The sequence below is a fragment of the Papio anubis genome, chromosome 7, assembly GCF_008728515.1.
Source record: "Papio anubis isolate 15944 chromosome 7, Panubis1.0, whole genome shotgun sequence".
In the NCBI taxonomy this organism is placed as follows: Eukaryota; Metazoa; Chordata; class Mammalia; order Primates; family Cercopithecidae; genus Papio; species Papio anubis.
Window position 1 is genome coordinate 65,262,865 of NC_044982.1, and position 15,768 is coordinate 65,278,632.

The following is a 15,768-nucleotide window of genomic DNA, read 5'->3' on the forward strand; positions in this document are numbered from 1 at the left end:
CATCCATGAACCGTCAGAGTATTCTTCTATAACTACTGGGAAGATTTTATACTTTACCTATCTTTTGGCATGTATATTTTACAATGAATTTGCATTCAGCAAAAGCTAGGGATTTTACAGATGACTGATGCCTGTGAAAATGAGATTTCTCCCCTGAACTTGCTTTAATTAAAATGCTGTAAGTAAAGGAACATTTTAATGTGCCAATCTCCATATTTGGTTAGGGCTGACTTTCTAGAAAAAAGAAACGTTGCTTTAGTTTGCATATCAAAGAGCTCTGGTGCACAGGTTCTGCACTGTTTATATATTGTCTGTTTAACACTCCAGGTCGTTTATTGTTGAATAGTTTTGCATAAACGATGGCCAAAGTGAAGACACAGACCTTAATATTACACCCCTTTTCCTATTTTTGTTTTTGTTTTCTGGATTTTAATAAAGCATTTACTTCCATTGATAATGATAAACTTATTTACAGCGGAGCTTTAAATTGAATGTAATCTAGGTTTGTACACAAGAAAAACTGCACTTGAAACAACAAACCTTTTTTTCAAAGGAATGAGATCTCTGATAAACAGCATGATATCGTATGCATGGTGACATAGAATTTTTTTTCTCCATTGGAAATTTGTCCTATAGTTTCAGGTCATAGGACTGTTCATAGGCAGTTTGATCAAGAATGTCTAATCAAATCATAAATTTCATTGGTAAGTCGTATTCACATTTAATCCTCTTAATATATTGTCAGTATATATTTAACAAGGTGTAAATTTTTTTGGCTGAAATCTATGTTCACTCTCTCCCCATCATAATTAGATTAGATAGTTCATATACTAATCCTAACACTATGAGTAACAGTTTCTTTTTTTTAATCATTTGTATGATTAGAAAGACATTTCCATGAAATATCCTTTTTGGAAAAGGAAAGTTCTTTTCATTCTTTGGAAACTAAAGAATCTATGAATTGGATACTTTAATTGTTCTCATCATAAAATAAGAAAAATGAGGCACTTAAAAGTTATATAATTTTGTTAGACATGATTAATCAGTAGCTAAACCAAATCTGAATCCACACAAGCTGGTGGCTCTATAGCCTATGCTCTTACTTTCTTATTTCTCAGTTTTATTAATTGATTATGTATTTATCTATTTTTTTCTCTCCCTGCCATCAGTAAAAATACAAGTCAGAGACAGAATGTTATTGAAAAGTTCATGCATTTAGTTACCCTGCTCTACCAGATTTGACAATGAAATGGGAAAAAGGTCACAATTAATATCAGAGTATATTCAATAGCATGAGATATCCTAAATTAGGTAATTACCCAATTATTGATTTATTTTGTATTTTTAGATTGCCCTGCAATAACACTTTATACTTTTTATTTTAATATTGATTAATCTGTATTTTGATATTTATTAAATATTCTTTGTATATTTTTAACATGTTCTTTTTAAAATTTGTATGGTTGAAAGCAAAAATATTATAATTGAACAGTGTTTAAAGTGACTTTATGTTACCTTAAAGCAGAAGTGTCTAATTTTAATGGAATTTTACTGTTAGTGTTACCAAATAACTAAATCATGAAGGTTTTATGAATTTGTGGAATACATTTCAAGAAATTGCAGTATAACATTAAAATTATTTTTTCTCAATTTTTAAACAGATTTAGGGAATACAAATGTAGTTTTGTTACTTGGATATATTGCATAGTGGTGAAGTCTGGACATTTAGTGTACCCATCACTCGAATAGTGAACATTGTACCCAATAGGGTATTTTTTTTCAACCCTAACCCTCCTCCAACCCTCACAGCTTTTGGAATCTCCAATGTCTACTACTCTACTCTGCCCATAGGTATCAATTTTTTAGCTAACACTTATAAGTAAAAACATGCAGTATTTGACATTGTGTTTCTGAGCTATTTCACTTAATATAGTGGTACCCAGTTCCATTTATGTCACTGCAAAAGACATAATTTTCTTCTTTGTGGCTGAGTAGTACTGCATCGTATGTGTATATGTATACCAATGTTTCTTTAATCATCCATTGCAGGAAAGACAGGTTGAGTTCATGACTTTGCTATTATGAATAGTGCTCCCATAAACATATGAGTACAGCTTTCTATTTTATATAATTATTTATTTTCTCTGGATAGATACCCAGTTGTGAGATTGTTAGATACGATGGTAGTTTTATATTTAGTTCTTTGAGAAATCTTCATATTGTTCTCCATAGAGGTTTACATTTGCAGTTCCCTTACCAGTGTATAAGCTTTCCCTTTTCTCCTCATCCTCAACAACATCTGTTGTTTTTTGACTTTTTAACAATAGCCATTCTGATTGGTTTAATATTGTGTCTCATTGGGATTTTCATCTTAATTTCTCTGATAATTACTGTTGTCGAGTATTTTTTATATATCTATTGGCTGCAAAGTAAAATATATTCATTTGAATGCTTTATTTTGATATAAAATTACTCTAAAACATTTTTACCAAATAATTTTCTTTCCTCTTTCTACTGAAGACTAGAAGGAAACAGGATAACTGATGGTTTCCTACTTGCTTTCTGTAGTATCTTACTACCAAAATTACCTCTTTTCAGCATGATTTTTTATTTAAAAAATATCTGTTAATCTTAGAGAAGAAGCTAACATTGGAGGCATTTTAAAATAAGTAAACAACAAAAAAAAGGTAAACCTTTATCTTATAAAACATTATCAAATACTACTTAAAATATTCTTCATTCAGCTGACTAATATTAGAGGATATACATTTTCCCTACAGGTTAATAACAGGACATCAGGTAGAGTCAGAAATACAACTGAAAACTATGTGTCGTAATATAAATTCCAGCACACTTTATTTTAAAGAAATGCAGAAAAAAACCCATTTCATTTTCTTCATAGGATTTGTTAAGTGATACAAGAAAAAGATTTACTTTCACCCTGGGCACATTTGGAGAACATGTCACTGAGTGAAAAACCCTATGATATGAAGAATATCTTTTAAGGCATGTATTATTGCAATTGTTATTATTCTTTTTTGTTTTTGTTTTTGTTTTGAAACGGAGTCTCCCTCTGTCGCCCAGACGGAAGTGCAGTGGCGCGATCTCGGCTCACTGGAAGCCCCGCCTCCTGGGTTCACGCCATTCTCCTGCCTCAACCTCCGGAGTAGTTGGGACTACAGGCTCCCTCCCGCCACCACGCCCGGCTAATTTTTTTGATTTTTTTGATTTTTTTTTTTTTTCCCAGTAGAGACAGGGTTTCACCGTGTTAGCCAGGATGGTCTCAATCTCCTGACCGGGTGATCTGCCCGCCTTGTTCTTCCAAAGTGTTGAGATTAAAGGTGTGAACAGCACCTGGCTGCAATTGTTATTATTCTTATCATTATTATATGAATTCCATTTTTCATTAAATAAATTAGCTTTCATTTATTGAGCAAGTGTTTTTAATGCCAGATATGGGGCTAACCTTAAGCCAGGAGAGGGAGATTTTAAAAAGTCTATATATTTGGAAAATTAAATTTAATAAAGAATTATTAGAATATATAACAATGACATTCGGGATTCTAGTGAAACCATCTTCTCACATAGAAATATAAAAGCGTTGAGAAAGCAAATGCCTCACATGCTTTGCATCTTAACCTTTTACAGAAAATGAAATATTTATATATAATAGTAATAGTAGACATAATTTTCTACAAATTAGCAATGATTATTTATAAAAATTTAAGCAGGTCTTATTTTTTAGCATTTCTTTTTTTGTTTAGTAAAATTTAATGTTTTAATCTTTTTTAAAAAACAAAAGGTACTACTTTTATTGTAAACGTTTTTGAAAACATGAGTGTAAAGGAGAAAAAGGTACATCACACAATGTAACTCTAATACATGACTTCAGTTAATATACTAGATTGTACGCTTCTAGATTATTGTGTTTGAATGTTTGTAGGTAAAAGAGAGAGAGAGAGGGAGGGGATTTTTCACTTTATCAATTTATAACCAGGAATATGCAATATTAGTGTTGGTTGTAATTGATTATTTGTGTATTTGTCTATTTTGAGTACACATTAGGAAGTGAAGCTGCTCTACGGTATCAGGACAAATGAGTTTTTATACCTTGCATCTTTTGATCTGTGACTAAAATTGTAGAATTGAAATTGTCTGTGTGTGTATGTGTCTGTAATTCAGATGGCTTCTAATTATGCGATTGTAGAATGTTGTCCCGTGGTCAAAGGCTATTCATAAATACAATCATAAAGAAATTATTGTTCTGGTTGGCTTATAAAGAATTTTAATAAACCCAAATGAAATTATTTATGAAAACTTCTAGACAGAAGTTAGTTTTGTGGTCGTATTAATTGTTTAATACTCTAAGACTAAATCTGAAAAACAGCCTAAAGAGCTGTGTAAGATTAGTCAATGTTCTTGCGGCACTTATGCAAATTATCAGTCCAAATCACATGAAACTAGCCTGATGTGCGATGATACTGCCATCTCAAACGTCCATGGGGTTGTGGGTTTTACAATAGCTTGGATTCTGGAGGTACATAGAAAGAGAGTGGACCACTCTACAGTTATTTCACTCACCCCTACCCTAGGAGCCATTCATGACCAGGAATGTATTTAGCATTTGGTGACCCTGTGGTTGGTGTCCATCCTCCTCCCCTTCAGTCCTTCAGTCCTGGTGTCTGCACCATCTTTCTATCCACTCTCAGTTCATTCTCTCAGAGGATCTGTTTGGAAATGCTGGTCTACTTCATATTTTGTTCTCTCTTTGTGGGAGAAGGTCTTCTTGGCCATGCCTATTTGGCCATCTTTGCAAGTGTTCTAATATTCAGTTTTGAATCTGATTTGTGATACATCTGTCGTATTGTCTAGTGGTTTCTGAAAATGAAAAATAGGACCAGAGGAAAGGTCAGAGATGGAGACGTACAAATTTGTTTATTTACATAAGAAGGAGAGATCAATGCAAGATATTAGAGAGAATGCCAATGAAAGTAGTTTAGAGTATGGAATAGACAGAGACACCAACATGAGTGAGAAGAAAATAAACAACAAAACCAACCAAAAAGGACCATAACAAATTCTAAATAAGGAGAAGTAAAGAAGCATGTGTTGCACCGAAGTGTAATTGGATTTAGATGTGATATTTTGTTTAGTTTTATTTAAATGTGATGGACAATAAATTAATTTTTAAATAATCTGTAGCCTGTGGAAATCAAGGGTTCACTTGATATCCAGAGTATTTCTATTAATTTGTCAGAAAAACTTAGAAAACATACTGTTTACTCAAAGGAATATACTCAATAATGGAATTGCTGGGTCAAATGGTAATTTTGTTTTAAATTCTCTGAGGAATCATCACACTGCCTTCCACAATAGCTGAAATAATTTACATTCCCACCAGCAGTGTATAAACATTTTCTTTTCTCTGCAACTTGACCAGCATCTGTTATTTTTTGAATTTTAATAACAGCCATTCTGACTGATATGAGATGGTATCTCATTGTGGTTTTGATTTGCATTTCTCTAATGATTTGTGCTGTTGACCTTTTTTTTTTTGTATGCTTGTTGACTGCATGTATGTCTTCTTTTTATGTGTCTATTCATCTTCTTTGCCCACTTTTCAATGGGATTGTTTGGGTTTTGCTTTTAAATTTATTTAAGTCCCTTATAGATTCCAGATATTCTATCTTTGTCAGATACATAGTATACAAAAAATTTCCCTCATTCTGTAGTTTGTCTGCTTACTTTGTTGGTAGTTACTTTTGCTGCCCAGATGTTTTTAGTTTAATTAGGTCCCATTTGTCAACTTTTTTGTATGTTACAATTGTGTTGGGCATTTTCATCATGATATCTTTGTCAGATCCTATGTCTAGAATAGCATTTCTGAGGTTATCTTCCTGGGTTTTTATGGTTTTTATCTTTTTAGGTTTTACCTTTAAGTCGTTAATCCATCCTATTTGATTTCTGTATATGGTATAAGGAAGGGGTCTGGTTTCAATCTTCTGCATATAGCTATCCAGTTATCCTATTTTTAAAATAGAGAGTCTTTCCCCATTGCTTGTTTTTGTCAACTTTGTCAAAGATCAGATGGTTTTATGTGTGTGGCATTATTTCTGGGATCTCCATTCTGGTCCATTGGTTGATGCACCCATTTTTGGACCAACACCTTGTTGTTTTGGTTACTGTGGCCTTGTTGTACAGTTTGAAGTAGGGTAACATGCTGTCAGCTTTCAATAGTATTGAATCTGTAAATTGCTTTGGGCAGTATGGCCATTTTAATGATACTGATTCTTCCTATCCATGAGCATGAAATATTTTCCCATTTGTTTGTTTCACCTCTGATTTCTTTAAATTGTATTTTATAATTATTATTGTAGAGATCTTTCACGTCTCTGGTTTGTCGTGTTCCTAGGTATCTTATTAATATTTTTGTAGTTGTGGTAAATGGGATCGAGTTCCTGATTTGGCTCTTAGCTTGGGTGTCGTTGGTATATAAGAATGCTACTTATTTTGTACATTAATTTTGTATCCTGAAATGTTGTTGAAGTTGTTTTTCAGATCAAGCAGCTCTTGGGCACAGACTGTGGGGTTTTCTATATATAGAATCATATTGCCTGCAAACAGGGATGATTTGACTCCCTCTCTTTCTATTTGAATGCCTTTTATTTCTTTGTCTTGTCTGATTACTCGGGCTAGGACTTTCAGTACTGTGTTGAATATGAGTGTTAAGAGAGAAAGTCTCCCTTTTTTGTTACAGTTTTCAAGGGGAATACTTCTAGTTTTTGTCTAGTCAATATGATGTTGGCTGTGGGTCTGTCATAGATGGCTCTATGACATTGAAGTATCGTATGTTCTTTCAATGCATAGTTTTTTGAGGGTTTTTAATAGGGAGGGATGTTGGATTTATTGAAAGCCTTTTCTGCATCTATTGGGATAATCATGTGGATTTTGCTTTATGTGACAAATCACATTTATTGACTTGCATATGTTGAACCACCCTTGCATCCCAGGTATAAAGCCTACTTGATCATGGTGGAGTAGCTTTTTGATATGCTGTTGGATTTTGTATACTAGTATTTTATTGAAGAGTTTTATGTCTGTATTCATCCAGGGTATTGGCCTGAAGTCTTCTTTTTTTTTTTTTTTGAGACGGAGTCTGGCTCTATGGCACAGGCTGGAGTGCAGTGGCAAGTGATCTTGACTGACTGCAAACTCCGCCTCCCAGGTTCACGCTGTTCTCCTGCCTCAGCCTCCCAAGTAGTTGAGACTAGGCGCGCCGGCCACCTCGCTGGCTAATTTTCTGTATTTTTAGTAGAGACGGGGTTTCACGGTGTTAGCCAGGACAGTCTTGATTTCCTGACCTCATGATCCGCCCGCCCCGGCCTTCCAAAGTGCTGGGATTACAGGCGTGAGCCACCGCACTGGGCCTGACCTGAAGTTTTCTCTTTTTTGATGCTGTATCTCTGCCAGGTTTTGGTATCAATGATGCCAGCCTCATAGAATGAGTTAGGGAAGAGTTCTTCCTCCTCTATTCACTTGAAACAGTTTCAGTAGAAATGGTACCAGTTCTTCTTTATATATCTCATAGAACTCTGCTGTGAGTATGTCTGTTCCTGGACTTTCTTTGGTTCAATATGTAAAACATTACATAAAGTTCTGTGATTATTTTGCCTTTATAGAATATCAGGCTAAAAATGACTTAAGTTTTCAATGCATTATCTTTAATTCGACTTGTGACTTAGTCTAATACCATTTAATAATTGATATGAATGTACTCTGGAAACTTAAGAATCAGTCTTTTCCCCTATGATTTTTGTGCACTTGCTTAATGATGTGGTTTCTTCAATAAATGATATCTTTAAAAATTCGTAGTGCGACCATGAAGCAAGGAAAATGCAGATCATAAAACTTCCATTCATTTACAAGAAGAGTGGCATTAAAAATTTTAAATAATTATATATTTCATAATTATTTAATATGCTTTACTTAAGTGTCCATTTTCTAATTCAGATATTTTTTCAGTGACACATGAAATTATTAAATGAAAAATATACAATATCGATTCTTAAAGAAAAAAATCAAATGTTGGCAATGTTTAAATTAGAATGTAGAAAAATAAAGTGGAAAAAATAATCCTGAATAGCCACAAGAGTTCGTGCTGATTTCCAGTAAGAAAACTGAACAAAACAGTCTCTTTGGCAGGATGTCTTCAGGTCGTTGGCATGTTTATATTCATTGTACTGAGGCAGAATCTTCACATGGAGGAATAAATTTTTCTTCTATATATGCTCCAATGCACATTGTTGAATAGGTTTTAATTTACAATAGTCAGATGTCTCTGGATTAGAAGTAAACCGTTCATCAGTAACAAAAAGCATGAGTAAATACTGCACACATCAAATACATAACATTTATATATATATAATATATAATAATAAATATAAATATAAATATATACAATATATTATATATATACATGATTTGTCCTCCAGTTGGAAATCTGAAAAGAAATTGACTTTTATTCAAAACAACAGTACATCTGAGAATCCTAAACAGTGTATCTGCATGTCGCTCCAACATGTAATATGGAAGTGTTTCAACAGGATGTCCTTTCAACAACAAAATGGGAAATAGCCATATATTGACTAGAAGTATGTTTGGCAAGTGTGGGAGAATAATCTATTACAGTGGATTAATCAATTAATCAGGGATTTTTTTATTATTGTAATTTTAGTTGAGTCAGAGTTTTGCTCTTGTCGCCCAGGCTGGAGTGGAATGGCACGATCTCAGCTCACTGCAACCTCTACCTTCTGGGTTTAAGCAATGTCTCCTGCCTCAGCCTTTTGAGTAGCTGAGATTACAGGTGACTGCCACCATACCCAGCTAAGTTTTGTGTTTTTCATGGAGACAGGGTTTCACCATGTTAGCCAGGCTGGTCTCTAACTCCTGACCTTAGGTAATCCACCCACCTCGGCCTCCCAAAGTGCTGGGATTACAAGTGTGAGCCACCAAACCATGCTAAAAACAATATTTTTAATGATTTTTACATAAATACCTAATAAAGTAGTTGTCCCAAAAGCATAACTTAAGAAAATAAATAGTATACTATTTATATTCATTGTACTGAGGCAGAATCTCCACATGGAGGGATAAATTTTTCTTCTACATCTGTTCCAGTGCACATTGTTGAATAGGTTTGTTTTGAAAACAAAAACAATTTTTTGTTTTCATTAGTATGTAATTCCCCTATATCTGTCAATTTCCTTATATTTTAAAAGAGCCAAATAATATCTGTTCTTTGCAAGATTCTCTAATTAATGAGGTATACAATTAGAAACAATCTTAATAGTATTCTGAATAAAAATAGTTATTATGATCTATAATGAATAGAAAGACAAAGAGAAATAGATAAAAAACAACATAAAGAACAAGAAAACATTTAAATAATGTTAGTCATAAATTAAGAATTTACTTTGCTTGCATTATTTCGTTATTATATTGTGAATTTAATATGCTGTAACTAGGTCTTATCGAAGTACAGAATAAAAAATATTTTTGATTTTATATAATAGTGAAATATGACAAGTACTTTAAAAAATACCATACATCACTCATTTTATTCTCAATAACTTTCTTTATCATCTCCAGTAGAAAACACACAAAAATGGGTTAAGTTTAGGATAGTGCATTTTTCCCAGATTATCTACTGTGGAGCTCCTGCCCCACAGATGGTTTAGGGTCAAATAATATTGAGGTAATGCCTACAATAACTCTCTTCAGAAATTCACAATATATCCTGTTCACATATTAAAGCCCAGATATTTCTTCCTATATTAAAGATACTGTTCAGTTTTTAAAGTATTGTGCTTATACTATACAATAATTTTATGCATAGAATCACTATAAATGTTTCAAGAATTTTATTTAAATTTTATTTGAATAATAAGGGAGGTAGAAAATTCTGATGTTTTCAAATATTATGCTAAACCAAGATGCTGAAGCCATATTACTTTTTTTTGCACATTTTAATTTTGGTTTTTCTGAATATAGCCCTTATAAGTGACTATCTCTATTACACTGCTTTCAGAAGTCTCTCATGCTTACTGTCTCTATCACTTCCATTCTGCTGTCTTTTCTAGATCTTCTTCTTCTGTATGCACTGACATCAACTAGACAATCTTTAACAACCATGTAAGTTTTTCCAGAGAATATTCTCTCAATTCTACATATCTAGTTCTAAAAAATCTCTCCTCTCACTTATACAGTTGAAAATATTATTGTGGAATACAATACAAAATATCATTTTATAATAAATTTTTGTAGCATAAATTTCAATTTTATCACAATGACTTGGTAGAAATAGGTATTTATATTCTGCATTCTAAAACATTATGACCTCTTTTGATTTTGATTTTGGTTTCCCAATTTGTGAATGAATATAATCCATAAGAAACTTAATGCATTTTAGGAAAAATATACTTTATAAACAATAATATTTGAAGTAAAACTCTGTATTTGTAGACTGTCAGCTAACATATACTATGATTTTAATATTTTTATAAAAGATATATTGAGAGGTGAAGCCAGTTGGACTTCCTGGGTCAAGTGGGGACTTGGAGAGCATTTCTGTCTGGCTAAAGGACTGTAAATGCACTAATCAGCACTCTGTAAAAACACACCAATCAGTGCTCTGTGTCTAGCTGAAGGATTGCAAATTCACCAATCAGCACTCTGCAAAAATGCACCAATCAGCACTCTGTGTCTTGTTAAAGGATTGTAAACGTACCAATCAGCACTCTATAAAAATGCACCAATCAGCACTCTATGTCTAGCTGAAGGATTGTAAATGCACCAATGAGCACTCTGTAAAAACGAACCAATCAGCACTCTCTTGGGTGGGGCCAAATAAGGGAATAAAAGTTGGCCACCCCAGCCAGCAGCGCCAACCTATTGGGCTCTTCTTCCAGGCTGTGGAAGCTTTGTTCTTTTGCTTTTCACATTAAATCTTGCTGCTCCTCACTCTTTGTGTCCATACTACCTTTATTAGCTATAACACTCACCGCGAGGGTCTGTGACTTCATTCCTGAAGTCAGCGAGACCACTAACCCACCAGAAGGAAGAAACTCCAGACACCTCTGAAGGAACAAACTCCCGACATACCATCTTTAAGAGCTGTAATACCTTGAAGGTTTGTGGCTTTTTTTTTTTTTTTTAAGATGGAGTCTTGCACTTTTCCCCAGGCTGGAGTGCAGTGGCATCATCTCGACTCACTGTAAGCTCCGCCTCCTGGGTTCATGCCATTCTCCTGCCTCAGCCTCCCAAGCAGCTGGGACTACAGGCACTCACCACCACGCCCAGCAGATTTTTTTGTATTTTTAGTAGAGACAGAGTTTCATCGTGTTAGCCAGGATGGTGCTGCTTCATTCTTGAAGTCAACGACACCAAGAACCCACTGGAAGGAATAAACTCTGGATATAATATTATTATCCATAAAATTTACCTGCTGATATTTGATATGATTTAATTCAACAGATGAGAAAAAAATATTGTGATGATTAGCACACCTTAAAACTCGAGGCAATCACACATGAGGGCACAGAGGCTCTGATATAAATGATCTATGTGAAAGATAGAATACAGTGTAAAATACCCTGAAGTATAAATTTCATGTAAAATATTGGCATTTTCAAGGTTGAATTTCATGTAAGGTGTTTAATAATGTTACTAATTATATTGAATATATCAATTCTGGTCACTTCTTAAGTTACATTTTGGATATCTTCTAAATTATATCTTTGTTAAAAATATACACATATTTTGTATCAAACGTTATGGTAGTAGAAAAGTCCAGTTTGAAGGAAGTTTCCGTGCAAATATTTCTTTGTGGATGTCTTTTTCTCATTTCTTTTAAAACTCCCAGTGGTAAAATTTTTACATGCTTCAGCTACTAACACAGTTTCTGAAGAAGATGTGTGAAACATTTATCCTTAATGAACTATGAATGGAACACTGAACTTAGTCTCTGAGGAAAAAAAGATAGGGGTTCATATAATTTAATTGGTTCTAATGTTGATATCGGAATGTGTAATCCACTGTTTTTTAATAAATACTGTGTGAATTTGAAATTTAAAATAAAGTCATTTCATATTTTGGAGCTTTATTCTACTGAACAACATGTTTTTTCCCTCTCTCTCTGAATTTACATTCTACTTCTGCCTATTGAAGAATATGAAAATATACATGGAATTTATGTTTTTCATACAGAGGAAAACTGGCAATAGATTGTTTTCCCTAAATAATAAGTGACATTCAAATATAAGATAACCAAAGTTCAATGAATTATTCACATAAACATAGAAGAATAATTCACATACTTTTGATGAAATTCTAAGCAGAAATCACAAAGATACTGTGAACTTGTGTTTATGAAGCTAAATGCATGTAATAAATTGGGCCAGAAATTTCAGGCATTAGCATAATTCAGTATCTCTTAATTGTGGCATTGAAATCATCAATGTGCCACAGATAAAATTTTATACCTCTAATATTACTGAGCATTTAAAAAATAAACCATCAAATTCTTTATGAACTAAAATAGTTAATGATGACTAATTATCCTTAGGGACTGCAGGAAAATATAACAATCACTATTTTTAATTCTGATCCATACCGTACTATTAATTGGTATTTCATTTCTTCATGTAGCTTTTTGCGACTACAGCAGCTACTGATGAAGTTCATCTTTCCTTTTCCTTTTTTAATTTGAAATATTATTTGAAATGAAGTAAATATGACTTTTAGTGCACTTTATTTTTGAAATAGCTATACTAAAAATAAATTTAGAAATATAAAGAAAATCTTCCAGAAAAGTTTTTCTAAGAAAATACTTTATTTAAAAATATACAACCACTCATATTTGGAATTTCTAGTCTTTCAAGAAAGACTATCATAAAACTTATTAGCATCCACTAGATTCTTGCTCTGACTCAGCTTTCAGGAAACAGCTAATATTAGGACCCTATAATTCATAGGGAGCTGGGTGTTTATGTATTAATATACCCATATATGTGTACAGTCATTAACCTTCAATAATTCAGTATGTAGTGGGAAAGACAGACATCTGTAGAATACCATAGCTGGATATCGGTGGAATAGATGAAACATTACAGAAACGTTTGGGTTAGGTAAATAATTAAGCCTGGTTGGAAAACAAGCACTATGATCTGAATCTTGGTGTTCCCCCTAAATTCATATGTTGGAACTTAACTCTCAAAGTGATGGTATTAAGGGGTGGGGCTTTTGAAAGCTGATTAGGTCATGAGGGCTCTGCCTTCATGGATGGTATTAAGTTCCTTATCAAAGGGCTCCAGGAAATCAGTTTTATCTTTCCACCTCTTCTGCCATGTGAGGACCGAGCAACAAGGCTCCAACTATGGAATAGACAGCAAGCCCTTACCAGACACTGAATCTGACATTGTGTTGATTTTGGACTTCCCAGCTTCTAGAACCATGAATAGAAAATTTCTAAATTACCTGGTGTGTGGTATTTTGTTATATCAGCAGGAACAGACTAAGGAATTGCTATCATTTTCCAAAGTTAAGGACATTTTTAAGAACTTAAAATAAAATGCGTTTTCTAAGAAAATAATTAAGCCTGAAGAAAATCCATTGTCCTTGAATGAATACTGATTAAAACTCCCTTAACATTTGCGTCAATTTGATTAAATTTTAGACAGATTTTCCTGACCTCCTTTTCTTATATCATTTGCTATAGAAAAGTTGTAAGTTCTTTCCTTGCCCTTTTGAGATATAAATCTTTTTAAAAGGCTTATTGCCAGTTTTACAACCCAGGACTGTATTTCTCCAGGAGCTGGGAGGTATCATTTTGACATGTAATCATCAAGGAAAATATCACACCATCCTGCAATTTCTGTGGGAGGGTAGGAGCCTAACTTAGGTGGGCACCTTGATCCAAATTGTAAAACTATCTCCTACTGTGAAGATAGGAAAAAGTTTATTTTTCTTCTGGGTAAAGAAAAGTAGCAAACACAGATGGCGTATGATCTCCCCATCCCAACTCTTAAAAATTCTCCCTCTTGTTATTTTGGCAGGGCTGTTTCCAGGCTTGGTCTGTCCTTTTCCCCTATTGCTGGCTATAGTATTAGAATAAAATCAACTTCTGTTTACTCATCTTTTCTGTGTGATGTTTTCTTTAACAATAGTTTTAGCTACTGAAGTGCTAAACATTTTCTTTATATATGATATTTTACCTATAAAAATTTTCTGTAGCTGAAACTTCTGAATATGAGTTATGTCATACGAAGGAAGATATTAGAAACATGAATAAGAGTCTTGACATAATTTTGTCAAAAGTTTTGGCTTATGTCCTCTTTTACAAGAAATAATGGAGAAGATATATACAGAAAAAGATTAAAATAAAAATATAGATAAAGACAAATGACTGTGATCACTCATGTTTTTCTAATTAAGCATTTGTCTATTTAACGTATTACTGTATACGTGAAGAATTGAATTTAAAGTCCTTAAGCGAAGTCACATTTCCATTTGATATATGGACGTACACAATAAGACAGTTAAATAAAATTCTAAAACAGTGGACAAAATGAAAAATACAAATCACAAGATTTTATAAATTTAAACAAACATATTTGAAGTTGAAAAAGGATTTGTGAAAACACAAAAATGACTTGCATCCTAAACTGTGAGAAGAACTTAAGAAAGTGAAAAAAAGGGAAATACATTCAAGAAGAATCTAAGTTATTAACAATCTTTCAATCAAGGCTGACCATAGTGTATTTTATGGACTGCATAAAAGAAATAAAGAGAATAAGCAGATATTTGGTAGATTTTTCAAGAAGTGGTTTTCGTTTTGTATCGAATATAAGAATAAGACTTAAGGTACCTATGAAATCAATACTAACTATAGTGTGAGTACTGGATTAGGTGACTTGCAAGGATAAGAGATGGTGAAGGGCATTCACCTGAGAAAGTTGCAAATGCCAGGATAAGAGGAGTCGACTGAATCCTGTACTATTTGATAAAATGTGAGGAAATCAATTTCAATCAAAAAGTAAATGAAATAATTTTAAAATCTTAAATGAATATTTGTGTATTAATCATAAATATTTAATCTCTCTCTATTTTAATTAAAATCAATACCAATATGTATTAGTAAATTATTTTGAGTAAAGTCAATTTTTGTATATAAAGAGATTCATACTGTTTTTATTTTTATTTATTTATTTAATTATACTTTATGTTCTAGGTTACATGTGCACAACGTGCAGGTTTGTTACATATGCGTACATGTGCCATGTTGGTGTGCTGCACCCATTAACTCGTCATTTACATGAGGTATATCTCCTAATGCTATCTCTCTCCCCTCCCCCCAACCCACAACAGGCCCCAGTGTGTGATGTTCCCTTTCCTGTGTCCAAGTGATCTCATTGTTCAATTCCCACCTATGAGTGAGAACATGCGGTGTTTGGTTTTCTGTCTTGTGATAGTTTGCTGAGAATGATGGTTTCCAGCTGCATCCATGTCCCTACAAAGGACACAAACTCATCCTTTTTTATGGCTGCATAGTATAAGCATTATAGAAAATTTTTTAATTAATAGATGATTTATGCAAACCTATTTGACCAAATTAAAAACCTGTCTTGGAATCAAACATTTGATTGGATTGACTACTTCTGATGTTCACCATAGTTAGTGATATTTACCCAGTTCAATGAATGCCAAGAGCTG